This window comes from Pseudorca crassidens, chromosome 3 (assembly GCF_039906515.1).
Source record: "Pseudorca crassidens isolate mPseCra1 chromosome 3, mPseCra1.hap1, whole genome shotgun sequence".
Lineage (NCBI taxonomy): Eukaryota > Metazoa > Chordata > Mammalia > Artiodactyla > Delphinidae > Pseudorca > Pseudorca crassidens.
Window position 1 is genome coordinate 68,896,351 of NC_090298.1, and position 27,989 is coordinate 68,924,339.

Sequence of the window (27,989 nt, forward strand, 5' to 3'; positions counted from 1 at the left end):
TTTTTCTCTTCATCTCTGTATTGTACTAAATGTTTTCAATTAAATCTCACTACTACTTTGTCAGTTTGAATATGCTGTTCTACATGTGGTTTTTTTTTTTTTCCTGTTTGTTTAGGTTTGATTGTGGTTTTCACTGTTTGAAATTCTCTGAGCTTGAATTTTTGTTTAATATCAGTTCAACATTTATGGAAATCCTTAGCCATAATCTTTTCACATCTTTCTTTTGTCCTCTTATGTCTCTATTATTCTGTGATTCCAATTAAGCATATGTTCACATTTTATATTATTCTACATCTCATGATGTTCTGCTCTAGTTTTTTTTTTTTTCTCTTCTCTTTCTGTTTCAAGTTGTGTAATTATTATTGACCTACTTAAAATTTCATTTGTTCTTTTCTTAGCTGTGTTGATTCTAATGATGAGTCCATCAACATTATACTTCATATCTCTTACTGTGTTTTTACTTTAACTCTAGTACTTGATTCATTCCTGTTTTTTTCTCTCTGCTGAAATTCCCTATGTCTTCATGCATTTCATCCACCTTTTCTATAAACATACTAATTTGAGAGGTTTTTTTAATTCCTTAAGTTATAATTTCAACGTCTAAATCATCTCTGAATCTTCTGTTGAATGCTTTGTTTCTTGTTTTTATTTTTTTATGACCTTACTGTTTTGTATATCTCATAAATTTTAATTGCATGTCAGACATAGTGTGTAGAACAACAGAGACTGAGGGAAAGAGTATTTGTGACTGGAAATGGGCATGCCTTTTTTTTTCTACTAGGCCTTTAGTTGGGGAGATGAATCAATGTTGTCTGGAACCGTGCACAATTTGGGTATTACTTTTGCTATAGATACTTTTAGTGCACCACCAGCTTCAAATTTCTCTGGTATTATCTTGTGCTTAGACTTTTCATTGGTTTGTCAGTGGCTTCTCCTCAATGTACCAGCTCTACCCTCAGCTTTAGGCCTTCCCTCTGTTCCTGCATCTCAGAGAAGATCTCTCCATGATCCCTGGTAGGTACTTGTTTATTGCTGCTTTCCTTCACTGATGTAATGGTGGGAGATAGGGAGGGTTATCTCTTTTCCTGGTTCAGCCTTATTTTTAGGTAGGTCCTGCATCCCTGGTTCTCAGGTTTCAGGTTTTCTTGGTTTATTCTTCCTTTCCACCAGTGCGAGGAGAATTCTATTTGTCTGAGCTCATCCCCTAATGGCTTCAGTCTTTAGCTCTTTAGGGAAGAATGGACTGGGTGGATCTTTGTGCGTTCCAGTAGCTATGGCAGCTTCCCTTCTCCAAGCCTGAACTACTAAGGAAGGAGTTCTCTGCTCTTTATCCTGCCCCCAATATTGCTCATGTACAACCCAGGGAGATTGTAAAGTGGAGCTTGCAAGTTTATATGCTGCTCTCAGTGTTCTATGTTGACATGCTAACTGTCACTCAGACTTTAGCAATATGTTAAAATTATAGTGGGATTCTTCTTACCTGCATGTATGCAATCTTTGTCTATCCCCCTTGCCACAGGTGAACTAGTGCCCTTGCCCCATCTTTCCTTGTGTTTCAGGCTAGTTTTCTCTGTGACCTTAGATTCTGTTGAATTTAAGAAAAATATAATTGTGTACTTAATCCAGTTTTTTCTTCTTGGTAGAATGAGAGCAACACTTGTCAGGTTTGTAAATATTTGGCAGAAGCTTGAAGCCAATTATTGTAAAGATACAATGAATAATTGTATGTCTGGATAGGTAGATCCTTGAGGCCAAGGACCATGTCTTACTTATATAAGAGTAGCCTCTAGATTCAGGGAAGGCATGTAGTAAAAGCTCAATAAATTGGTATTGAATTGGATTTATAATCTTATCAATATCAGAACTAATATATGGTTATACCAGTGGTTTTCCACTAGGGTGATTTTGCACCCCCCTCCACCCAAGGGACATTTGACAATATGCAGACATTTTTCACTGTTGTCAGGTCCAGGGGTAAGTGTGTGTGTGTGTGTGTGTGTGTGTGTGGAAACACAGACAATTATTGATATTTATAATTCACATAAATATCAATTTCACTGAGGTTGAGAAATTTTGGTTGTACAAACATAGGAATTATAGAGCATATTTTATACAAACTAGATTAAGCTAATAAAGAGTCATGAATAGACATATGTACCAAATATCTAATGATATGTTAAATGCACTGACTTCTATTTGTACATAGGACAGATCTGGCTGCAAGTAACAGAAACTCCAATTCAAAATAATATTAAACAATAAAGAAACTTATTATATCAACTTAATGGGGAACCTAAAAGTAGCGAGACTTTAGACGGGGTAGCTTCAAGGTTGTTCTTTTCCTCTATGAGTTTCCTGGTTCTTTTTTTCTTTCTTTTTTCACAAGCTGTCTTTGTCCAAGGGCCCCTTCTATCACCTTGAGGATACGGGGAGGGAGAAGGGTAAGCTGTGACAAAGCGCGAGAGAGGCATGGGCATATATACACTACCAAACATAAGGTAGATAGCTAGTGGGAAGCAGCTGCATAGCACAGGGAGATCAGCTCGGTGCTTTGTGACCGCCTGGAGGGGTGGGATAGGGAGGGTGGGAGGGAGGGAGACGCAAGAGGGAAGAGATATGGGAACATATATATATATATAACTGATTCACTTTGTTGTAAAGCAGAAACTAACACACCATTGTAAAGCAATTATACTCCAATAAAGATGTTAAAAAGAAGATTACAAGATGGCCTCTAGAACCACTGGAGAAACAAGCTTCGTTATCATATCTTATATGGATTATGTTTTATAATTTCATCTTTAAAACAAGCAAATTCAAGGTAAATAAGGAGTGGGAAAGTTTATTTTGGTAGAGACTTGAGACAAAGAACCCATCCCAGGATGATCTGAAGATTATTGAAAATACCAAGGATGTGAAAATGTATTTTCTAAAACTATGTTTCTTTGCAAAGGAAAAAGTCTGGAAGAATATAAACCAAAATATTAAACAGTTTATGTAGGTTGGAATTTTAGATAATTATATGTTATATTTTTATAGTATTTCCATCAGAGTATTGCTACTATGTATTATTTCTAAACTCTTAAAAAATGAAGGTCAAATTAGTTCCAATGAACCAAAATACTCTTTATAAAACAAAAGGAAGGGGGCTTCCCTGGTGGTGCAGTGGTTGAGAGTCCGCCTGCCAATGCAGGGGACACGGGTTCGTGCCCCGGTTCGGGAAGATCCCACATGCCGCGGAGCGGCTGGGCCCGTGAGCCATGGCCGCTGAGCCTGCGCGTCCGGAGCCTGTGCTCCACAACGGGAGAGGCCACAACAGTGAGAGGCCCGCGTACTGCAAAAAGAAAAAAAACAACCAAACAAACAAACAAAAAAAAAAACAAAAGGAAAAGAAAAAAGTTTAACACATATTTTAACAGAAATATTCAAACCATTAATTTGAGGGTGGTCCCTTATCTACGGAATTTACCTTAGAAATATCAGCAAATATCTTGGCTTAGGCTATTGGCTTTCTTTAGATTACTAACAAAATGTATATATATATATATATATATATATATATATTCCTCCTCTTCCATCAGGCAATACACCTTTATGCTCTGGCAGAGCTTTATTGTTTGTATGTTCAACCCTAAAAGGCTCATCTTTCTTCCTCAATATTCTGTGCCACATGTATATCCTACATCTTTTGTTTTTCAATTCATCCATACCAACTGGCTGAAAACTTTGGAGTTATTCCTTACTCCTCCTTCTTTGTATCAGTTTTCACAATTAATCAATTATCATGTACTGAAGATTCTAGCTCTAGAAGATCCTCACTGTCTAAGCTACATTTTCTACCCCATGAAAACTGTCCTATTTCATACTTCCACTGTCCCTACCTGAATCTTTCAGTTTCAACCCTATTGACTTTATTAATGGCTCCTCTATCATTTATTTAAATTATCCATCACAGAGGATCTCTTTCCAAATATAAGTGAAATCTTGGCATTCCACATTTTTAACAAATGCAATAGTGTCTTGTAGCTTGCAGAATTAAGTAAGACTCTGATATAACCTAACCCGGATTCTCATTCTCTTCTTTGTCTATATGTATTAGATTGACTCATGTAAGTTACAGATCCTATGTCTTCTTAAAGTCTTCCTAGAGCTGTATCCTACGCTGAAATAATTATGAGTTAAGTATTCTTCCTCAGCATTCCCAGTCTCAGGTGTTACCATGAAAGTCAACTCTGATTTCTTCTTTGCCACCATGTCTTGAGTGTTTAAAATATGCCAGACGATTTACTAAATATTTTATATATTTATTTCATTAATTCTCATATCTAACTAATGAAATAGGTTTTAGCTACTCTTCTCCCCATTTAATAGATGAAATACTTAGTCACAGAGAGAGTAAATGGCCTAAAGTCACACAGCTAGGAGACAGTAGGGCCATTTCACAACCAGGTTGCCTGACTCCAGGATTCATGCTCTTTATCATAAAACTACACTTTGATTTTATTAATCACTAGAGCCAAAGCAAACGTTTAGTACTTCTAAATTTTATTTATTCCCATATGGTTTCATTTTTAATGGTTAACTTGTCTCCCCAACGGTTTGCAAGTTTTGAAGCAAGGATATATATATTTTTTTGTTTGTTTGTTTTGTTTTGTTTTTTGCGGTACGCAGGCCTCTCACTGCTGTGACCTCTCCCGTTGCGGAGCACAGGCTCCGGACGCATAGGCTCAGCGGCCATGGCTCATAGGCCCAGCCGCTCCGCGGTATGTGGGATCTCCCCGGAACGGGGCAGGAACCCATGTTCTCTGCATCGGCAGGCGGACTCTCAACCACTGCACCACCAGGGAAGCCCTATATTTTTTTCTATTATCTTAATTCTGTGGTGCTTGGAAGTACTTTGTAGATAGTTTGTATTAAATGAATGTTGGACAAATGACTAGTTTATTCACCTCACCGAATCTCCTTATCTTAATTCATCTTAAGGTTAGTCCTATTAATTCTGATTATGTCACTATTTTGTTAAAACTGGCCTCGGGTAATTCCATGGTCTGAGCCTAATATTCTTTTTAAATGTCATATTTCACTACCTCTCTCTACAAAGCCTCCACTTGTCCAAAACATACTGTTTCATGTATGGTTCTTTCTATCTTCTTGGCCTTGGCTCTGTAGGTTCCCCTACATGTAAAAGGTTCTTCTGTTTCTCACCTCCAAGTGATCAACTTCAAAACTAGATTTCTCTGGTTCACACATGTTAGCCCTATAAACATCTATATTATTTTATCTGCACCACTTCAATGGTCCAGTGTCTGATTTATCATTGTTTCTCCAAAATAATACACCTCAGTATTTTGAAAATAACAGGATATTCAATAAATGTTAAATAAGAGAGTGGTGGGGGCAAGCTTTTAGTGTAATTTTCATATATCCCAAATTTAAATAAGGTGTATAGATTTTTCAATTATTTACATGAGACAGTAAAACATATCTTTACAATATGGGCAGTGAGTGGTCTTTTGAGGAAAACTGAGTGGGTGTGAAATATTAAACCTAGAGAAGGCAGCAACCCTTACGCCTTTCACCTCATGAATTTTGAAGACAGTTGACCTGTGGGTTTTAACCGGGTGGTTATACATGGAATTGTTTTTGTTTTCAGTAAACAAGTACTACAGTATGATGTAATACATGGTTGGTTGAATCTGAGCATGCAGAACCTCAGATTCTGAGGGCTGACTATAAAGTTATAGACGGATATTTTACTGGGTTGGCACCCCTAAACCCACACTTGCCCTGTGTTGTTCAAGGGTCAACTGTAATCTTTAAAGCATAATGGGTTTAAAAGAAAAGAGCATTAAAAAATTATGTCTTTTAGACCAAAGAAGATTGGCACAGAGATACTTTTTATTTCAGTGAAGAATGGTACAATCGTTTTGAAGGACTGTATATACTCCACTGCCACTCTTATAAACATCTTTGATTAGAGAGAAAAACACTTCCAGACATATGGAAGGATGTGCTATTTTTATATAGTGTGTACCATAAAACAGACATACGATAATAATAAAATCAGAATTGAATTCATTTAACCTACAAATCAGATTTCTATTTTAAAAGTTAATGAGAAACTATACAGAAGAATTATATAGGTGTATTGGGGGAAAACCAATTAGTTCAATGTGCTGAATGTGTTGTTGGATCTGAATTAAGGAAATAAGTTAAATGCCAAAAGCAAATGCTAAAACTCACTTTAAGGTATTCTAAGTTTAATCTTATGATTCTAAACTTAACTAGTATTTGACTTTGTAGACAATTCTCCTATGCAAAGAAGTGAATTTCAGAGGTCATATTTGGCTTATACTTCTAAACTGATGCATCTCTTTTTGTTTTCAAATGATCTGAAGTGGAGAGAGAAAAGATTATATTCACTCATCTTCCTAACGATATCTGCCTTCTATACCGTACTCTGCATTTCTAAGTTGAATTTTTCAAATAGCAAATAACTCAATAGAGAAAAGGGAATTGAAATATTCCCTTTCTAAGAGAATATTTTTATGGCAAGGTAATTTTTGAGATATTCATTTATGATTCCTCCCTACATTTCTGCTATTTCTTTTCTTGTAGGTACTGCTCTGCTTGCCTTATGAAAGATTTGTGATGGGCCTTCTAGACTTTTGTTTCTAAACAAAATTTACTGAAACCAATTGAGGAGTACAGATTTTTGAGATAAGAGAACATCCAGTGAGAATAGGAAAATAATGATTGATGGAAAGTATAAATATTTTAAAATATAAAAACAATATATATAAAATATATAAATATATAATATTTAAAAATCACCCTTATTTATAGTCATACTTCAGGTATTAGAAGGTAGAGAAAAATGGAGAGTTTGGTTCATCCTCCAAAACAGAGCATTCACTGAATGATGAGTATAGATAGACAAACAACGGAGAATATCACTGCGAGGAACATTGCTCCAGCACCACAGAGCCTTATGCAAGATGACATATTATTTGAAAACTGAATAGTCTACTCTTGTTGGCTTACCTGAGGAATTATTGTGTATGCACGTGTGTGTGTGTGTGTGTATGTTTAAATGTGAATTTATCTATCTTTATCAGCAGCTGTTTATCTACTTGCTCCCTCATTGACTGAGGATGCCCCAGTTTGCGTTAATATCTTCTTAATTTTTTGGTTGTACACATAGAGGTGCCTAGCAGACATCCCGAAAAGGATCATTAAATTTTTTTTTCTATACCGGAAAATAAGTGACTTTTAGAAAGCACAAATGTAGAGGCACTACTAGTGCCACAGAGCAGGCAGGAGGAGCCTACATGCAACTGCTCATTACTGTGCCTGAAACCAGAAATAAAGCTGAAAGAACAAGAAGTGTCAATATAGCCAAACTGGCAATTTAAAAGAGCTCTGGTGTCAATGTGGAGGATGGATTAGAAATGTTATCAGACGTTGTAAGAGAAAATTGTCAAGATATGATGAGCTCAAAATTAAAATTATGACAGGAGAGATAAGATAAGCAGATGGATTGGAGCAATATTGCGGGGATTCATAGGGCTAGACACTGGGGAAGCGAATAGATTTGAGTAACAAGTGAAAAGAGTTCAGAATTGAAAGCCAGGTTTCTAAGAATCTGGTAGATAGTTGAGGCATCTTCTGAACTTAGAGGGGTAGAGAATATTTGAAAGAAAAATTTATAAATTTTAATTTGGACATGTTTTACTGAGAAATCTATGAAATATACACATTTTGAGGTTCAGAGTTAAGGAGAAAATTCTGAGTTTCATATAGCAAGATCCGAGATTTTTTTTTACATTTTTGAGAAAGAAATGTCTTAGCAGTAGAAAGTTAAAGAAATATAAATAATCAGCAGGATTCACAATTAATGGAGTACAAAAGATCATAAATGGTACTAAATCTGTTTTGACTCATGTTTAATGAATTTAACCCTGAAGCAAGAATAATTAAATAGCACAATATCTGAACACTAACATGCTTATGCAGAGTGGAAGCATATATAAAGGTGTTTCCTTAAGCTGGCATGTGCTTTTAATTTTCGAATAATTGGCAAATACGGCCTTGTTTAATATTCAAATTGACTTATTTAAAGTATACAGAGAAATATTGTCCTTATTTGGAGAATGGAGAAACAGCAGCCCAGAGAGAAGAAAGGTCTTTCCACAAGTAATGAACAGAGTAAATTCCATAGACTCAGTTTCTTGATTCTTGCATGAGCACTCTGTCCATTATACCCTATTCCTTTTTATTCAGGGAAATTGTAGGCAATGAGATAGCTACTTCGTAATTAATTATTCACTACATATTATAAAATATTATTTCTAAGGGCTAAGAAAATAATTGCTTTTATCTAGATTCAAGAATTGATGTTTGAATCTAGCCATAACAAAGTACCAAAAACAGGATGATTTAACACAACAGAAATGTATTGTCTCTAGAAGTCCAAAATCAAGATACTGGCAGATCTAACCTCTCTCCAAATCTTTCAGAGGAATTCTTCCTTGTCTCTTCCTAGCTTCAGGTGGTTTGCCGGAAATGTTCACTGTTCCCTGTCATTCAGCTGCTTAACTTCAACCTTTGTCTTCCTTGTAGCCAGTATTCTCCCTTTGTCTCTGTCTTCAGATAGCCTTCTTATAAGTTCACCAGTCATATTGGAGTTGGGGCCCACCCTACTGCAGTATGATCTCATCTTAACTAATTACATCTACAACAACTCAATTTCCAAATAAGGTGGCATTCTGGGAAACATGGGGTTAGGACTTCCACATAATTTTGGTGGGTGTGGGGGTACAAAAATTCAACCCATAACACCAACATACCTAATTATATCAGTAAAATATTGTGTACTTACTATTAAGTTTAATTAATGAATATATTTTAAATATTAGAAGAGGCATTTGAAGATTCAGAAATATAACCCATACTTTAAATTATATTCACAAAGAATTCCTAAATAACTTTAGTATGTAATATTTAATTGACAAAGGGAAAGGGGTGATTTAAATAGTCTTAAATTCTAGTTTATATGTCAACTAATAATTTTGTTTTCTTGACATAGAATTATTTTTCGATAATATAAAAATAGTTCCATGATAAAGACATATGAAAGATTGCTATTCACTAGATAGTTTAAAAAAAGAGAGAAAAAGGAATTTACATTTTGTTTTGTAGATTATAAAGGAAGATTTTTGCCATGAGAAAATATTATAAATATACTTCCTCATGTAAATTTATAACTATTATATACAAATATATGGTTTAATTTAATGTTATTATTTAATTTCATAAATTCAAATTACTGTTTACAAGCATCTTTTTTTTTTTTTTTTTTTTTTTTTGTGGTATGCGGGCCTCTCACTGCTGCGGCCTCTCCCGTTGTGGAGCACAGGCTCCGGACACGCAGGCTCAGCGGCCATGGCTCACGGGCCCAGCCGCTCCACGGCATATGGGATCTTCCCGGACCGGGGCACCAACCCGTGTCCCCTGCATCAGCAGGCAGACCCTCAACCATTGCGCCACCAGGGAAGCCCTACAAGCATCTTAATAATTATGTGTCTTGGTCTTCATCTACTTGATAAAGGATAAAATAATATCTCTTCACAGAAAATGTATTCAGATCATACCATAACTAAAGGTATATAGAAATACTATTAATAAATTCCATTCAAAACACCAAAAATTTGCAAATATTTTCTCCCATTCTGAGGGTTGTCTTTTCATCTTTTTTATGGCTTCCTTTGCTTTGCAAAAGCTTTTGTTTCATTAGGTCCCATTTGTTTACTTTTGTTTTTATTTCCATTTCTCTAGGAGGTGGGTCAAAAAGGATCTTGCTGTGATTTATGTCATAGAGTGTTCTGCCTATGTTTTCCTCTAAGAGTTTGATAGTTTCTGGCCTTACATTTAGGTCTTTAATCCATTTTGAGTTTATTTTTGTGTATGGTGTTCGGGAGTGTTCTAATTTCATTCTTTTATATGTAGCTGTCCAGTTTTCCCAGCACCAGTTGTTGAAGAGACTGTCTTTTCTCCATTGTACATTCTTGCAAAAAGACAGCCCTCAGAATGGGAGAAAATATTTGCAAATGAAGCAACTTACAAAGGATTAATCTCCAAGATATACAAGCAGCTCATGCAACTCAATATCAAAGAAATAAAACAACCCAATCCAAAAATGGGCAGAAGACCTAAATAGACATTTCTGCAAAGAAGATATACAGATTGCCAACAAACACATGAAAGGCTGCTCAACATCACTAATCATTAGAGAAATGCAAATCAAAACTACAATGAGATATCACCTCATACCAGTCAGAAAGGCCATCATCAAAAAAATCTACATACAATAAATGCTGGAGAGGGTGTGGAGAAAAGGGAACCCTCTTGCACTGTTGGGGGGAATGTAAATTGATACAGCCACTATGGAGAACAGTATGGAGGTTCCTAAAAAAATTAAAAGTAGAACTACCATACAACCCAGCAATGCCATTACTGGGCATATACCCTGAGAAAACCATAATTCAAAAAGAGTCATGTACCACAATGTTCACTGCAGCTCCATTTACAATAGCCAGGACATGGAAGCAACCCAAGTATCCATCAACAGATGAAAGGATAAAGAAGATGTGGCACATATATACGATGGACTATTACTCAGCCATAAAACAAAACAAAATTGAGTTATTTGTAGTGAGGTGGATGGACATAGAGACTGTCATACAGAGAGACCTAAGTCAGAAAGAGAAAAACAAATACCGTATGCTAACACATATATATGGAATCTAAAAAAAAAAAAAAAAAAATAGTTCTGAAGAACCTAGGGGCAGGACAGGAATAAAGATGCAGACGTAGAGAATGGACTTGAGGACCCGGGTAGGGGGAAGGGTAAGCTGGGATGAAGTGAGAGAGTGACATGGACTTATATATACTACCAAATGTAAATAGATAGCTAGTGGGAAGGAGCCGCATAGCACAGGGAGATGCGCTGGGTGTTTTGTGACCACCTAGAAGGATGGGATAGGGAGGGTGGGAGGGAAATGCAAGAAGGAGGGGATATGGGGATATATGTATAGCTGATTCACTTTATTATAAAGCAGAAACTAACACACCATTGTAAAGCAATTATACTCCAATAAAGATGTTTAAAAAATTTTAATAAAATTAAAAAAAAAAACACCAAAAATTTTTTACTGCATTTGCCCTGTCACGTAGAAAAGGAAAGCACATGTGTACCATGCTGCAGGGAAATATGGTTTAGGGCAACTACATCTGAACACAGAGAAAACTGCAATTTAAAAAATCTTACATGCCATTTCCTTCCAAAATACACTAGGTATATGTTTACTCAACTATAGCAACCCAAATTTGTGAGGTAAATGGAAATTCAGTGACTGAGAATCTTTTTTTCTCCCTTTTCTTCTTAAATATAAAATATATTGGTTCTTTGTCACGGCTCATAAATCAAAGATTAAGTAATGACTATCCATCTTCAGAATGCCTGGGAATTATAGTAGGAAAAAGAAATATCTTCTTTTGCATTTATAATTTGTATTTTATATAAATTTTATATTATACAAATTTTATAATTTTATAATTTACTTTTGTATATTTGTCATTCAGTGGTATACTATGCCAGTTATCGCTACTAAACACAGACAAGCAAAACACACACACACAAACAAGCAAAGAGAAATCCTCACCTCTCTGAACATTAGAGGTACTCTGAAAAAGGATATTTACAAGCGATTTTAACTATGTTGGCAAATCTCACTCCAGTGCCAGGTACGAAGAGGCAACATGACTTTGTTAGCTAATCCTGAACTCTTGGAAAGTGATTCAATGACAGCACTAGTTCTTCCTGTATGCAAATTAAAGAATGAGCTAGGAACTATTCCATCTGCTTCTCCCACATGAGCCAGTGCCTAAAGCCCTTAGAGCTTAAGATACAGTCCTGGCCTTTCAAAATTAGTATTTTGAAAAAATAAAATGAATGAAGTTAAGTTAGCCAAAGTTTCTCTTTGTCTATTGTAGGTTAAACAAGATTTTGTGGGTAAATCTAAGAATCTTACTGAAGATAAATATAGAAGAAACTTGGTGAAATAGGTAAAAACTAGAAATGCATGGGTTCACAGCTAGGCTACATTGTCTTCCATTTGGATTTCCTTCTTTGAGCTTCCTAACCTTACAGAACCTTAGTTTCCTCGTCTTGTAAATGGGGAGATAATTATAATATCCTTCCTCATAGGTCTATTGTTAAGTCTAATTAAAACAGTCTATGTAAATAAATTGGCACATAAAAAGTGCTCTATAAATTTTAGCTATAATAATAACTAATATAATCGTTCTATACAACTGTTTCTATGAGAAAAATATCGAGCAAATGCTCAGAAGACATTTCTTTCAAATGTTGAAACCCTGCGTATTTTGATTTTAACTTAGCCCATTGGTTTAATATCTAAAAGTCATTAAATAAACATAATCCCATACTGCATTGTTTAATTCATCATTTCTTTCATGCCAGCTGTTCATAATCATCATTATATAAATATTGAATATATTATTACTATTGGGACCTGTCCAGCCAAAACTGCCCCCTGTGTATAGTTTTGACTCTACTTTGGTCCCAAGTGACCACACAGTGAAAAAAATTATCAGTATGCTTAATGGAATCTGAAGAAATGTTATGGTACCCTTAGTAACTCCTGAAATCATTTGAGCAGATAATGAAAATAACCAAACTTAGGTTAAAGGAGAATACTTTGACAAATGTAAAAATAAATAATGGTTCATTTGGCCCCTTCCAATATCCTGGATTAAATGAGCAGCCTGTCTAATGTTACCCTTACCTTCTAGAATAATAGCTAAAGTATGTTAAGATTTTATGTTATATCAAGTACCATGCATAATGTTTTACTTGCATCATCTTATTTATTACTCATATCAATCTTTTGAGTAAATTTTATCCTAATCCCCATTTTGTAGATAAGGATACTGAAACTCAATTTATCATATAGTTTTCACGTGGAAGAGTTAAGATTTCAATCCAAAACACTTAAATTTTATTAGCAGTATTGTGTTAGAGTGTAGGGATCAGCTTTCCAGGTAGGGTTACCAGATTAAATATGGGAGGCTCAGTTAAGTATCAGTATGTCCCAAATATTGCAACTATTTGTAATTTATCTGAACTTTAAATTTAACTGAGCATCTTGTGCTTTTATTTGCTAAATCTGACAATCCTACTTATGTGAGTTTTTGTTAGTTTTACTCAGCGGATTCTGAATTGCTTCATGAGAAGAGTAAGTTCACCTCACTGAAGAGATTTTGTTTAGCTCAGTGGTATGTATAGGGATGAATTATTTGAGATAGCTGAGAAGATTTAAGAGACTGGGTAATGGAAGACAAGGGAGATGAGGCATCCAGAAAAAAATGGAATTTAGGAAAATATTAAGATGCTTAGATGGAAGGTGAAGTTATGTGATATGGTGTGCAACATAATTTTTTTCTCTAAGTACACACAAAAGCTGTTGAAAAGTTCAGTGATCTCTTTTCAGAATGTGATGAAATCCTTTGCTTCAAAGTGTGTGCTGAGTGAGACCAGAAGCTGCCTATGAAGATCCAGTTATATCTAGAATATATAAAATACTTGTTATTTGCCGCAAAGAATTGTAATTCACTTTACTGAGGAAGGATGGCCAGGCAGGGAAGAAAAGACTAAAAATCAAGTTAAATTCTGTGTTCATTGTTTATTTTTAACGTTGCATTAAGTACGTGATAGATTTGAATTTAACCAATCATCTCAGTCAGTTTGGATTGCTGTAACAAATTGTCATAGACTGGATGGCTTAAGGAACAAACATTTATTTCTCATGGTTCCAGAGGCTGAAAGTCCAAGATCAGGGTGCCAGCATGGTCGAGTTGTTGGTGAGGGCCCTCTTGCTGGTTATGTCCTCACATGGTTTTTCCTTGGTGCATGCACACAGAGATGCCACATCTCTTACTTTTTTTTATAAGAATGTTAATCACATCATGAGGGCCCTACCCTTATGACCTCATCTAACCCTAATTACCTCCCAAAGGACCCACCTCCAAATATCATATCAGGGGTTAAGTTTTCAGCAGATCAATTTTGCAGGGCTCACAAACATTCAGTCCATAGCATTAGCTAAGTTCAAAACAGTGGGTTCTATTTTATATATAGTAGTGTGTATATCTCAATTCCAATCTCCCAATTTATCCCTCACCCTCTTTCCCCCCTGGTAACCATAAGATTGTTTTCTACATCTTATATAAAATAGATAACTAATAAGGACCTACTGTATAGCACAGGGAACTCTACTCAATACTCTGTAATGACCTATATGGGAACAGAATCTAAAAAAACAGAGTGGATATATGTATATGTATAACTGATTCACTTAGCTGTACAGCAGAAACTAACACAACATTGTAAATCAACTATACTCCAATAAAAATTAAAAAAAAAAAACAGTGGGTTCAACAGAATTCAAGTTAAGCCTTTTATTAGACCAGCTTGCACATAATACATATGAGGGTTTCTACTGTTAATATCTTTATCAGTAGTAAAGGGCTTGTCTATTAAACCATAGAATTTTCTCTTTTATTGTTCAAGATATTAAATGTAAGGCTTTTTAACTTAATTATAAATAGACTACAAAAATGAGTTGAGTTTTATACTTTTGTTGGGATTAACATTTACTGCCTAAGATTTACTGTTATGTGAAGATGGGGTAGAGGGGAATGCATGGGTGTGGTGAAATGGTCAGGAAACAATTGACTTGTGCAGGGGTGAATTCGGTTGAATATGTCATTGTTAGTGTCTGTTTCCACAGGGTCTACCGAAAGCTTACCTCTGCAAAGAGCTCAAGGGCCTTCTGTCCAGGACCAAGTGACCACTATCTAAGACCTCCTTCTGACATCCCATTCTTAGGAAAACTTGTCCTTAAGAAAGAAGACAATAAGAAAAGGAAAAGAATTGAAAAGAAAAAAAATGAAAGAGGGTAGAAGTGTAGCTTTTAGGGACAAGCTATTATTGACTTAGTCCATGGATTAATAAAAAGAAATAGAATAGAAAAAAAAGTAAAATAAATAAAATGATTGAGAGTAAAGAATAAAATAAAGTTCTTTATCCGATTTTAGTCCACTAAGTAGAATATTTCATGATTTATATCTACCTTAATTTTTACTCCCAAACTCCTACTATAGGTCTCATAATTTACCAAGAATTCTAGCTGCTGCACTTTTAAATTCACTTCTGTTTTTGCACTGAGGTCACACTGGAACCAATGGCATTAAGACAGACAACTGCTTGGAAACATGAGTCCTTTGTTGGCTGACTTTAGTTTAATGGCTCTATATTTGTCTTGCCAAACTTTCCATATGCTGCAAGGCCATCTGTGATTCTTCCATCTAACATTCCCTCTCTCCTTCACCCATGTTCAGACTTCATGATGGTATGTCAGCTTTCTCAACCTGGAAAATACAAAACTATGGAGACAGAGAAAGATCAGTGGTTGCAGGGGTTAAGGGAGTGTGGGATGGGTAAACAGGCAGAGTGCAGATAATTTTTAGGGCAGTGAAACTACTATGTATGATACTATAATGGTAGATACATGTCAGTATACATTTGTTCAAACCCATAGAATGTACAACACTAAGAGTGAACCCTAATGTAAACTCAGGACTCAGTCATAATGATGTGTCTATGTAGGTTCATCAGTTGTAACAAATGTAGCAGTCTGGTGAGATATGTTGGTAATGGGGGAAGCTATGCATGTGGGGAGGCAGGTGTATATATGTATATAAGAAACCTCTGTACTTTCTGCTCAATTTTGCTGTGAACCTAAAACTGCTCTAAAAAATAAAGTCAGGCTTTCCTGGTGGTGCAGTGGTCGAGAATCTGCCTGCCAATGCAGGGGACACGGGTTCAAGCCCTGGTCTGGGAAGATCCCACATGCCGTGGAGCAACTGGGCCCAGGAGCCACAACTACTGAGCCTGCGCATCTGGAGCCTGTGCTCTGCAACAAGAGAGGCCGCGATAGTGAGAAGCCCACACATCACGATGAAGAGTGGCCTCCGCTCGCCGCAACTAGAGAAAGCCCTCGCATAGAAACGAAGACGCAACACAGCCAAAAATAAATAAATAAATAAATAAATTTAAAAATAAAAAAACAAAAAAAATGCATGTCTTATAAAAAATTAATTAATTAAAAAATATTTTTTAAAAATTATAGTAACATGCTCCACTCTTATCCATTAGAAATGATCTTTTTCCATTTATTGTGTATTTTCAGTGACAGCAGTAGTAACCAAAGACTACTAGTTTGTAAAATCTGAATTTGACCTAGTTTGTAGAAATAACTATTTCTGCATATCATATAGTACATTAAGGGTTATATTCACCCTCCTATTTATATGTTCCATCCTAAATCATACTCCTCTAATTAGATTTAAATTACATTAGGATATATAAAATAAATGTCTTGACACTTTAAGACCTAGAGACTAGAGGCCAAGAGCTCTTTTAAAATGTTGGAATTGTCAGGGTTCTCCAAAGAAACAGAGCTGGCAGGATGGCAGCCTAGAAGTTCCAACAAGAGTTGATGCTGCAGTCTTGAGTCCAAAGGCAGTCTGGAAGCAAAATTCCATCCTTTTAGAGGGATATCTTCTCTCTTAAGACTTTCAGCTGATTGGAGGAAACCCACCCATATTATGGAGGGTAATATATTTTACTCAAAGTTTACTGATTTAAAAATTAATCACACCTGAAAAATAACTTCCTAGCGGCATCTAGACTGGTGTTTGGAATGATAGCTTGGCCATGTAGACATATAAAATGAACCTCAGAGGGCTGCCAACTCCTTAGTGGAGTCTAGTTCATTTTCTCAGTATCTATCCCATTCTTCAAAATCTATGGGAATAATTCCACCTTTTTGAGACTGTTATCAATTTTTCCCCACTCCCAGACTTTCCTATCTCCCTTTATGCTATCTTTCTTTTTGGATGGTACAAATTTGTTTCCACACTGAAGACACATGTATAATAAAGTGAGACAGTAAGTCAATTACTATCTTCTTCTGAATATTCTCTTGGCTTCCAAAGAGAATAAGGCTTTATGTATAATCAGTTTAGGATATGCTGTGCTAATAAAGGGTCTCAAAATTTTGGATTTGACAATGACAGAGGTTTACATATTTCAACCATGAGTCTCCTGTTAGCCACAGCTCTGCTCCATATTGACTTCATTCCAAGACTCAGGCTCTATCTAGAGCATTGTACTTCCTGAAGTGGAAGGAAAGGGAAGATTATGAACCATATATACTGGCTATGCCTTATAATGACATATGTACCTTCTGCCCACAACTGTTTTATTGGGCAAAACCTGAGTCTACCAGAATGAGGATTTATAAATCTACAGGAAAGAACTGTATGTTTCTGCTAAACTTTATATAACCACAGTCAAAGATCTTTTTTATGTATCATCTTTAAGGCTGAAGACTCCATTTTTTTTTTTTTTTTTTTACTGGCCTCTGTATGCTGTTCATCCCCTGGCCCTTAGTTTAAGGGTGTTAAAGCAGTTTGGCTTTGCCCACTGCTGCCTTCAAAGAATTTGGAATAATAGGCCTTTTGTTGTGGGCTCCTACTCTTGTTTAGTGGATAACACTTAAAGGAAAGGCCCTGGGAAAGGCATATCACTCAATTATTACTTCCTGTTAAGGCTGCAGCTTCAAAGCCACCACAATAACCATTATAATTTGTAGTCTTTTTAACCCTGGAGACTAAAAATTGTGGAACTCTTAGTCAATTTTTATTGCAGGTCACAAATAGAGAGCAACTCTTAGGACAGAATTATTGCCCTCCATTTCTAGCTCTATTCTTTCTTGCAAGACTCAGAAACAGCAAGCAGTATCCAATATTCTGAATCTTTTCTTCCATTTTCTCTATCTTTATAATCTCAGTCATCACATGGTTTTCATCCCAAGCAGAACAACTGGACCAAATAGTTTACTGTTGCATATCAGGAGTCAGTACACTTCTACTCTGCAGTTGGTAGAGCCTGCCTTCCTACCCCATCCCAAATGCATTCCAAAGATTATGTTTTTGACACTTGTAAAAAAAAAACTACAGTCTGTTAAATGAAGTTTTGTATCAATTAGAAATTGTGTTCATCCACATATAACAGAAACATATCTAAAAAGTTTTCTAGAAGTCTAAACTAGCATCTTCCACATCCATATAATTAGCGAGAACTAGGAATCATAAGACTATCCTTAACTGCAAGAGAAGCTGTTTAAGCCTGAGCCATTGGCGTTCCAAACACAAAGTTTTATTTAAATAAGTAAGGAGAAAATGAATACTGAGTAGGCAAATAGTAGTTCTTGTCATGGTGATAACATTTCTTTGCCAACAAAATAAAAATGAATGCAAATCTGTACAATGATGATATGGTTATAACATCATAAAGTAGGCATGATAATAGTAAAACAGTTTCCATAAATGATGCTACTTCTCCTTTCTTATCATTTCCATCATCTCATATAATCCTTACAGAAAACTTGGAAGTATACATTTATACTAATTTAATAGATGGGAAAACTGAGCATCTTTTAGCTGGTCAATGGCAGAGCCAGAGACGTAATCCATTCTAACACCACAGTCAGTCCTTTTCACTGTACATGATTCCTTCTTTCTAAATCTGTGGCTAGAGAAAGAAAAGCTAAAAATAACAGGACCTTTTTAAACAAATAATCTCCATAGAATTCTTTCAATGAGCAAAAATCAAAACTATAGAACATTGTCACCTCAAACACTTGTCAAAGAATTCATCCATAAAATGATTTTGATTCAGCACTAACCAAAATTGCACCTCAGACATTTGATATTTAAGGAAAAAAAACTAAGGGACATGTTAACTATAAATTTATCTGAATTCCTTGTGCTTTATTTCCACATTAAGATAGGCTATCAGAAAGTAATATAACTGGAGTATATTATCTTAGCTCCCTGTAGAAACGCTGTCTCATTTGTAACTCAAAACCTTCACTAAATTGAATTTACTGTTTTAAGAAAAGTTGATGGTAAATATTTGTTTCATCAAAAATAAAAATCTATGAAGACACAGGCTTATTTTGCTACTCATTACCCATTTTATAAGATTCATGTGATAAATACACAAGATAGGGTTCCAGAGACTGAAAATGTTTAACTGTATCTATTTAGTACTAATCACCAGGAAACTGAATTAAAGTTAAATGTCTAATTGTTGTAACTAATTACAGGGATATGTGATGGCACTGTTGCCAACTTCCTATGTATTGATCTTTTTTAGCATGTTAATTTTCTTCTTCAATAATATGAAGTATCTCCAGTTCTTTTTGAAATTACCATATATGATATAATAAGCAAAAGTAATACAAATTGCAGATTTACAGACAAATTTTCTTATAACTGAAAGAGTCTTAAGAACATAAACTGTTGGAGAAATTCTCTTTTATACAGTAACTATGAAGGGACCATTATTTTTTTAAAGAATAGTTTTGTGAATTGCTTCAAAAATCTTGAGGACTTCCGGGAAGATGGCGGAAGAGTAAGACGCGGAGATCACGTTCCTCCCCACAGATACACCAGAAATACATCTACGCGTGGAACAACTCCTACAGAGCATCTACTGAACGCTGGCAGAAGACCTCAGACCTCCCAAAAGGCAAGAAACCCCCCACGTACCTGGGTAGGGCAAAAGAAAAAACTAAACAGAGACAAAAGGATAGGGACGGGTCCTGCACCAGCGGGAGAGAGCTGTGAAGGAGGAAAAGTGTCCACACACTAGGAAGCCCCTTCGCGGGTGGAGGCTGCGGGAGGCGGAGTGGGGGAGCTTGGGAGCCGCGGAGGAGAGCACAGCAACAGGGGTGCGGAGGGCAAAGCGGGCAGATTCCAGCGCAGAGGATCGGGCCGACCGGAACTCGCCAGCCGAGAGGCTTGTCTGCTCGCCCGCCGGGGCGGGCGGGACTGGGAGCTGAGGCTCCGGCTTTTGTCGGAGCGCCGGGAGAGGACTGAGGTTGGCGGCGTGAACACAGCCTGCAGGGCGTTAGTGCACCGCGGCTGGCCGGGAGAGAGTCCGGGGAGAAGTCTGGAACTGCCGAAGAGGCAAGAGACTTTTACGTCCCTCTTTGTTTCCTGGTGCACGAGGAGAGGGGATTAAGAACGCTGCTTGAGAGAGCTCCAGGGACGGGCGCGAGCCGCGGCTAAAAGTGCGGAGCCCAGAGACAGACATGAGACGCTAGGGCCGCTGCTGCCGCCACCGGGAGGCCTGTGTGCGAACACAGGTCACTAGCCACACGCCCTTCCGGGGAGCCTGTGCAGCCCGCCACTGCCAGGGTCCCGGGATCCAGGGACAACTCCCCCGGGAGAACGCACAGGCGCGCCTCAGGCTGCAACGTCTCGCCGGCCTCTGCCGCCGCAGGCCCGCCCCACACTCCGTGCCCCTCCCTACCCCCGGGCCTGAGTGAGCCAGAGCCTCCGAATCAGCGGCTCCTTTAACCCTGTCCTGTCTGAGCAAAGAACAGACGCCCTCCGGCGACCTACACGCACAGGCGGGGCTAAATCCAAAGCTGAGCCCCTGGGAGCTGTGAGAACAAAGAAGAGAAAGGGAAATCTCTCCCAGCAGCCTCAGAAGCAGCGGATTAAAGCTCCACAATCAACTTGATATACCCTGCATCTGTGGAATACCTGAATAGACAACCAATCATCCCAAATTAAGGAGCCCTGTGGATGAAAGGCTCTTGGTGCTGCAGCCAGGAGTCAGTGCTGTGCCTCTGAGGTGGGAGAGCCAACTTCAGGACACTGATCCACAAGAGACCTCCCAGCTGCACATAATATCAAACAGCAAAAATTTCCGAGAGATCTCCATCTCAACGCCAGCACCCAGCTTCACTCAACGACCAGCAAGCTACAGTGCTGGACATCCTATGCCAAACAACTAGCAAGACAGGAACACAACCCCACCCATTAGCAGAGAGGCGGCCCAAAATCATAATAAGTCTACAGACACCCCAAAACACACCACCAGACGTGGACCTGCCCACCAGAAAGACAAGATCTAGCCTCATCCACCAGAACACAGGCACTAGTACCCTCCACCAGGAAGCCTACACAACCCACTGAACCAACCTTAGCCACTGGGGACAGACACAAAAAACAACAGGAACTACGAACCTTCAGCCTGCAAAAAAGGAGACCCCAAACACAGTAAGATAAGCAAAATGAAAAGACAGAAAAACACACCGCAGATGAAGGAGCAAGATAAAAACCCATCAGACCTAACAAATGAAGAGGAAATAGGCAGTCTACCTGAAAAAGAATTCAGAATAATGATAGTAAGGTTGATCCGAAATCTTGGAGATAGAATGGACAATAGAATGGACAAAATGCAAGAATCAGTTAACAAGGACCTAGAAGAACTAAAGATGAAACAAGCAACGATGAACAACACAATAAATGAAATTAAAAGTACTCTAGATGGGATCAATAGCAGAATAACTGAGGCAGAAGAACGGATAAGTGACCTGGAAGATAAAATAGTGGAAATAACTACTGCAGAGCAGAATAAAGAAAAAAGAATGAAAAGAACTGAGGACAGTCTCAGAGACCTCTGGGACAACATTAAACGTACCAACATTCGAATTATAGGGGTTCCAGAAGAAGAAGAGAAAAAGAAAGGGACTGAGAAAATATTTGAAGAGATTATAGTTGAAAACTTCCCTAATATGGGAAAGGAAATAGTTAATCAAGTCCAGGAAGCACAGAGAGTCCCATACAGGATAAATCCAAGGAGAAATACGCCAAGACACATATTAATCAAACTGTCAAAAATTAAATACAAAGAAAACATATTAAAAGCAGCAAGGGAAAAACAACAAATAACACACAAGGGAATCCCCATAAGGTTAACAGCTGATCTTTCAGCAGAAACTCTGCAAGCCAGAAGGGAGTGGCAGGACATATTGAAAGTGTTGAAGGAGAAAAACCTGCAACCAAGATTACTCTACCCAGCAAGGATCTCATTCAGATTTGATGGAGAAATTAAAACCTTTAGAGACAAGCAAAAGCTGAGAGAGTTCAGCACCACCAAACCAGCTCTACAACAACTGCTAAAGGAACTTCTCTAGGCAAGAAACACAAAAGAAGGAAAAGACCTACAATAACAAACCCAAAACAATTAAAAAAATGGGAATGGGAACACACATATCGATAATTACCTTAAATGTAAATGGACTAAATGCTCCCACCAAAAGACACAGATTGGCTGAATGGATACAAAAACAAGACCCATATATTTGCTGTCTACAAGAGACCCACTTCAGACCTAGAGACACATACAGACTGAAAGTAAGGGGATGGAAAAAGGTATTTCATGCAAATGGAAACCAAAAGAAAGCTGGAGTAGCAATTCTCATATCAGACAAAATAGACTTTAAAACAAAGACTATTAGAAGAGACAAAGAAGGACACTACATAATGATCAAGGGATCGATCCAAGAGGAAGATATAACAATTGTAAATATTTATGCACCCAACATAGGTGCACCTCAATACATAAGGCAAATACTGACAACCGTAAAAGGGGAAATCGACAGTAACACATTCATAGTAGGGGACCTTAACACCCCACTTTCACCAATGGACAGATCATCCAAAATGAAAATAAATAAGGAAACACAAGCTTTAAATGATACATTAAATGAGATGGAGTTAATTGATATTTATAGGACATTCCATCCAAAAACAACAGAATACACATTTTTCTCAAGTGCTCATGGAACATTCTCCAGGATAGATCATATCTTGGGTCACAAATCAAGCCTTGGTAAATTTAAGAAAATTGAAATTGTATCAAGTATCTTTTCCGACCACAACGCTATGAGACTCGATATCAACCACAGGAGAAGATCTGTAAAAAATACAAACACATGGAGGCTAAACAATACACTACTTAATAACGAAGTGATCACTGAAGAAATCAAAGGGGAGATCAAAAAATACCTAGAAACAAATGACAATGGAGACACAACGACTCAAAATCTATGGGATGCAGCAAAAGCAGTTCTAAGAGCGAAGTTTATAGCAATACAATCTTACCTTAAGAAACAGGAAACATCTCGAATAAACAACCTAACCTTGCACCTAAAGCAATTAGAGAAAGAAGAACAAAAAAACCCCAAAGTTAGCAGGAGGAAAGAAATCATAAAAATCAGATCAGAAATAAATGAAAAAGAAATGAAGGAAACGATAGCAAAGATCAATAAAACTAAAAGCTGGTTCTTTGAAAGGATAAACAAAATTGATAAACCATTAGCCAGACTCATCAAGAAAAAAAGGGAGAAGACTCAAATCAATAGAATTAGAAATGAAAAAGGAGAAGTAACGACTGACACTGCAGAAATACCAAGGATCATGAGAGATTACTACAAGCAACTCTATGTCAATAAAATGGACAACCTGGAAGAAATGGACAAATTCTTAGAAAGGCACAACCTGCCAAGACTGAATCAGGAAGAAATAGAAAATATGAACAGACCAATCACAAGCACTGAAATTGAAACTGTGATTAAAAATCTTCCAACAAGCAAAAGCCCAGGACCAGATGGCTTCACAGGCGAATTCTATCAAACATTTAGAGAAGAGCTATCACCTATCCTTCTCAGACTCTTCCAGAATATAGCAGAGGGAGGAACACTCCCCAACTCATTCTACAAGGCCACCATCACCCTGATACCAAAACCAGACAAGGATGTCACAAAGAAAGAAAACTACAGGCCAATATCACTGATGAACATAGATGCAAAGATCCTCAACAAAATACTAGCAAACAGAATCCAACAGCACATTAAACGGATCATACACCATGATCAAGTGGGGTTTATTCCAGGAATGCAAGGATTCTTCAATATACGCAAATCAATCAACGTGATACACCATATTAACAAACTGAAGGAGAAAAACCATATGATCATCTCAATAGATGCAGAGAAAGCTTTTGACAAAATTCAACACCCATTTATGATAAAAACCCTGCAGAAAGTAGGCATAGAGGGAACTTTCCTCAACATAATAAAGGCCATATATGACAAACCCACAGCCAACATCGTCCTCAATGGTGAAAAACTGAAAGCATTTCCACTAAGATCAGGAACAAGACAAGGTTGCCCACTCTCACCACTCTTATTCAACATAGTTTTGGAAGTTTTAGCCACAGCAATCAGAGAAGAAAAGGAAATAAAAGGAATCCAAATTGGAAAAGAAGTAAAGCTGTCACTGTTTGCAGATGACATGATACTATACATACAGAACCCTAAAGATGCTACCAGAAAACTACTAGAGCTAATCAATGAATTTGGTAAAGTAGCAGGATACAAAATTAATGCACAGAAATCTCTGGCATTCCTATACACTAAGGATGAAAAATCTGAAAGTGAAATCAAGAAAACACTCCCATTTACCATTGCAACAAAAAGAATAAAATACCTAGGAATAAACCTACCTAAGGAGACAAAAGACCTGTATGCAGAAAATTATAAGACACTGATGAAAGAAATTAAAGATGATACAAATAGATGGAGAGATATACCATGTTCTTGGATTGGAAGAATCAACATTGTGAAAATGACTCTACTACCCAAAGCAATCTACAGATTCAATGCAATCCCTATCAAACTACCACTGGCATTTTTCACAGAACTAGAACAAAAAATCTCACAATTTGTATGGAAACACAAAAGACCCCGAATAGCCAAAGCAATTTTGAGAACGAAAAATGGAGCTGGAGGAATCAGGCTTCCTGACTTCAGACTATACTACAAAGCTACAGTAATCAAGAGAGTATGGTACTGGCACAAAAACAGAAATATAGATCAATGGAACAGGATAGAAAGCCCAGAGATAAACCCACGCACATATGGTCACCTTATCTTTGACAAAGGAGGCAGAAATGTACAGTGGAGAAAGGACAGCCTATTCAATAAGTGGTGCTGGGAAAACTGGACAGCTACATGTAAAAGTATGAGATTAGATCACTCCCTAACACCATACACAAAAATAAGCTCAAAATGGATTAAAGACCTAAATGTAAGGCCAGAAACTATCAAACTCTTAGAGGAAAACATAGGCAGAACACTCTATGACATAAATCACAGCAAGATCCTTTTTGACCCACCTCCTAGAGAAATGGAAATAAAAACAAAAGTAAACAAATGGGACCTAATGAAACTTAAAAGCTTTTGCGCAGCAAAGGAAACCATAAAGAAGACCAAAAGACAACCCTCAGAATGGGAGAAAATATTTGCAAATGAAGCAACTGACAAAGGATTAATCTCCAAAATTTATAAGCAGCTCATGCAGCTTAATAACAAAAGAACAAACAACCCAATCCAAAAATGGGCAGAAGACCTAAATAGACATTTCTCCAAAGAAGATATACAGAGTGCCAACAAACACATGAAAGAATGCTCAACATCACTAATCATTAGAGAAATGCAAATCAAAACTACAATGAGATATCATCTCACACCAGTCAGAATGGCCATCATCAAAAAATCTACAAACAATAAATGCTGGAGAGGGTGTGGAGAAAAGGGAACCCTCTTACACTGTTGGTGGGAATGTAAATTGATACAGCCACTGTGGAGAACAGTATGGAGGTTCCTTAAAAAGCTACAAATAGAACTACCATATGACCCAGCAATCCCACTACTGGGCATATACCCTGAGAAAACCATAATTCAAAAAGAGTCATGTACCAAAATGTTCATTGCAGCTCTATTTACAATAGCCCAGAGGTGGAAACAACCTAAGTGTCCATCATCGGATGAATGGATAAAGAAGATGTGGCACATATATACAATGGAGTATTACTCAGCCATAAAAAGAGACGAAATTGAGCTATTTGTAATGAGGTGGATAGACCTAGAGTCTGTCATACAGAGTGAAGTAAGTCAGAAAGAGAGAGACAAATACCGTATGCTAACACATATATATGGAATTTAAGAAAAAAAAAATGTCATGAAAAACCTAGGGGTGAAACAGGAATAAAGACACAGACTTACTAGAGAATGGACTTGAGGCTATGGGGAGGGGGAAGGGTAAACAGTGACAAAGCAATAAAGAGGCATGGACATGTATACACAAAAAAAAAAAAAAAAAAAAAAAATCTTTCTTTTGAATAAATCCAGGTCCTATGTTCAGTATGAAGTTGCTTTATGGCATTTTGTGATTCTGAAAATACACATTCTTAAAATGAAGATTCAAGACTAAAATGAGTAAAAAGAAAATTTTTCTAGATATTACTACTGTTAACATTCTAATAATTAGTACTTCCAGTTATTATTATATGTAAGTATATTAATTTGCAGAAACAATCATATTATACACGATATTTTGTAACCCATTTTGTATCTGTACATAACAAAAGTACAGGTGAATTCTACCAAACATTTAAAGCAGGGTTAACACTTATGCTTCTCAAGCTATATCAAAAAATTAAAAAGGAAGGAAAGCATTTTAACTCATTCTACAAAGTCAGCATCACCCTGATACCAAAACCAGAAAAAGATACCTTCATAAAAGAAAATTACAGGCCAATATACCTGATAAACAGGTCCAAAAATCCTCAACAAAATATTAGGAAATTGAATTCAACACTACATTAAAAAGATCATACACTTTGATCAAATGGGATTTATCCCAGGGATGCAAGAAAGCTCAATCAATGGGATACATCACATTAACAAACTGAAGAATAAAAATCATATGATCATCTCAATAGATTCAGGAAAAGCTTTTGACAAAATTCAACATGAATTTAAAATAAAAACTCACAACAAAGTGAGTATAAAGGGAACATATCTCAACATACCATATATGACACTCCTACAGTTTTCATACTCAGTGGTGAAAAGCTTTCACTAAGATCAAAAATAAAACAAGGACGCCTGCTCTTGCCACTTTTATTCAACATAGTATTGGAAGTTCTAGCCACAGCAATCAGACAAGAAAAAGAAATAAAAGGAATCCAAGTTGGTAAGGAAGAAGTAAAACTGTCAGTGTTTATAGATGACATGAAACTATATAGAGATAATCCTTAAGATGTCACCAAAAAACTATTAGAACTAATAAGTTAATTCAGTAAAGTTGTAGGGATTAAAATTAATGCACAGGAATCTGTTATGTTTCTACACACTAACAACAAATTATCAGAAAGAGAAATTAAGAAAAACACATTTATGTTTGCATCAAAAAGAATAAAATACTTAGGAATAAATCCAACCAAGGAGGTAAAAAAGCTGTACTAAGAAAATTGTAAGCCCTTGATGAAAGAAATTGAATATAACACAAACAAATGGAAAGATATACTGTGATCATGGATTAGAAGAATTAATATTGTTAAAATTACCATACTACCCCAGAAAATCTACAGATTCAATGCAACCCCTGTCAAAATACCAATGACATATGTCACAGAACTAAAACAAATAATCCTAAAATTTGTATGGAAACACAAAAGACCCTGAATAGCCAAAACAGTTTTGAGAAATAACAAAGCTGGAGATATCATACTCCCTGATTTAAAACTATATTGCAGGGCTTCCCTGGTGGCTCAGTGGTTGAAAGTCTGCCTGCCAATGCAGGGTATACAGGTTCGTGCCCCGGTCCGGGAAGATCCCACATGCCACGGAGTGGCTGGGCCTGTGAGCCATGGCCACTAAGCCTGTGTGTCCAGAGCCTGTGCTCCGCAGCGGGAGAGGTCACAACAGTGAGAGGCCTGTGTACCGCAAAAAAAAAAAAAAAAAAAAAAAAAACTATATTGCAAAGCTACAGTAATCAAAATACTATGGTAGTGGTACAAAACAGACACACAGATCAATGGAACAGAATTGAGAGCTCAGAAATAAACTCAT

General features: G+C 36.9%; 1 long non-coding RNA gene across 1 annotated transcript in view; it reads right to left on the bottom strand.

Annotated features, from left to right (window-relative positions):
- Positions 1–2,171: 2,171 nt before the first annotated feature.
- Positions 2,172–27,989, bottom strand: part of LOC137220735 (uncharacterized) — a 38,284-nt gene continuing 12,466 nt past the window's right edge. The window contains exons 2-3 of the long non-coding RNA XR_010941767.1: positions 14,892–14,982; positions 2,172–2,416 (exon numbers count right to left, since the gene is read on the bottom strand). This is a non-coding gene — a long non-coding RNA (uncharacterized lncRNA). The remainder of the gene's footprint in view (positions 2,417–14,891; positions 14,983–27,989) is intronic.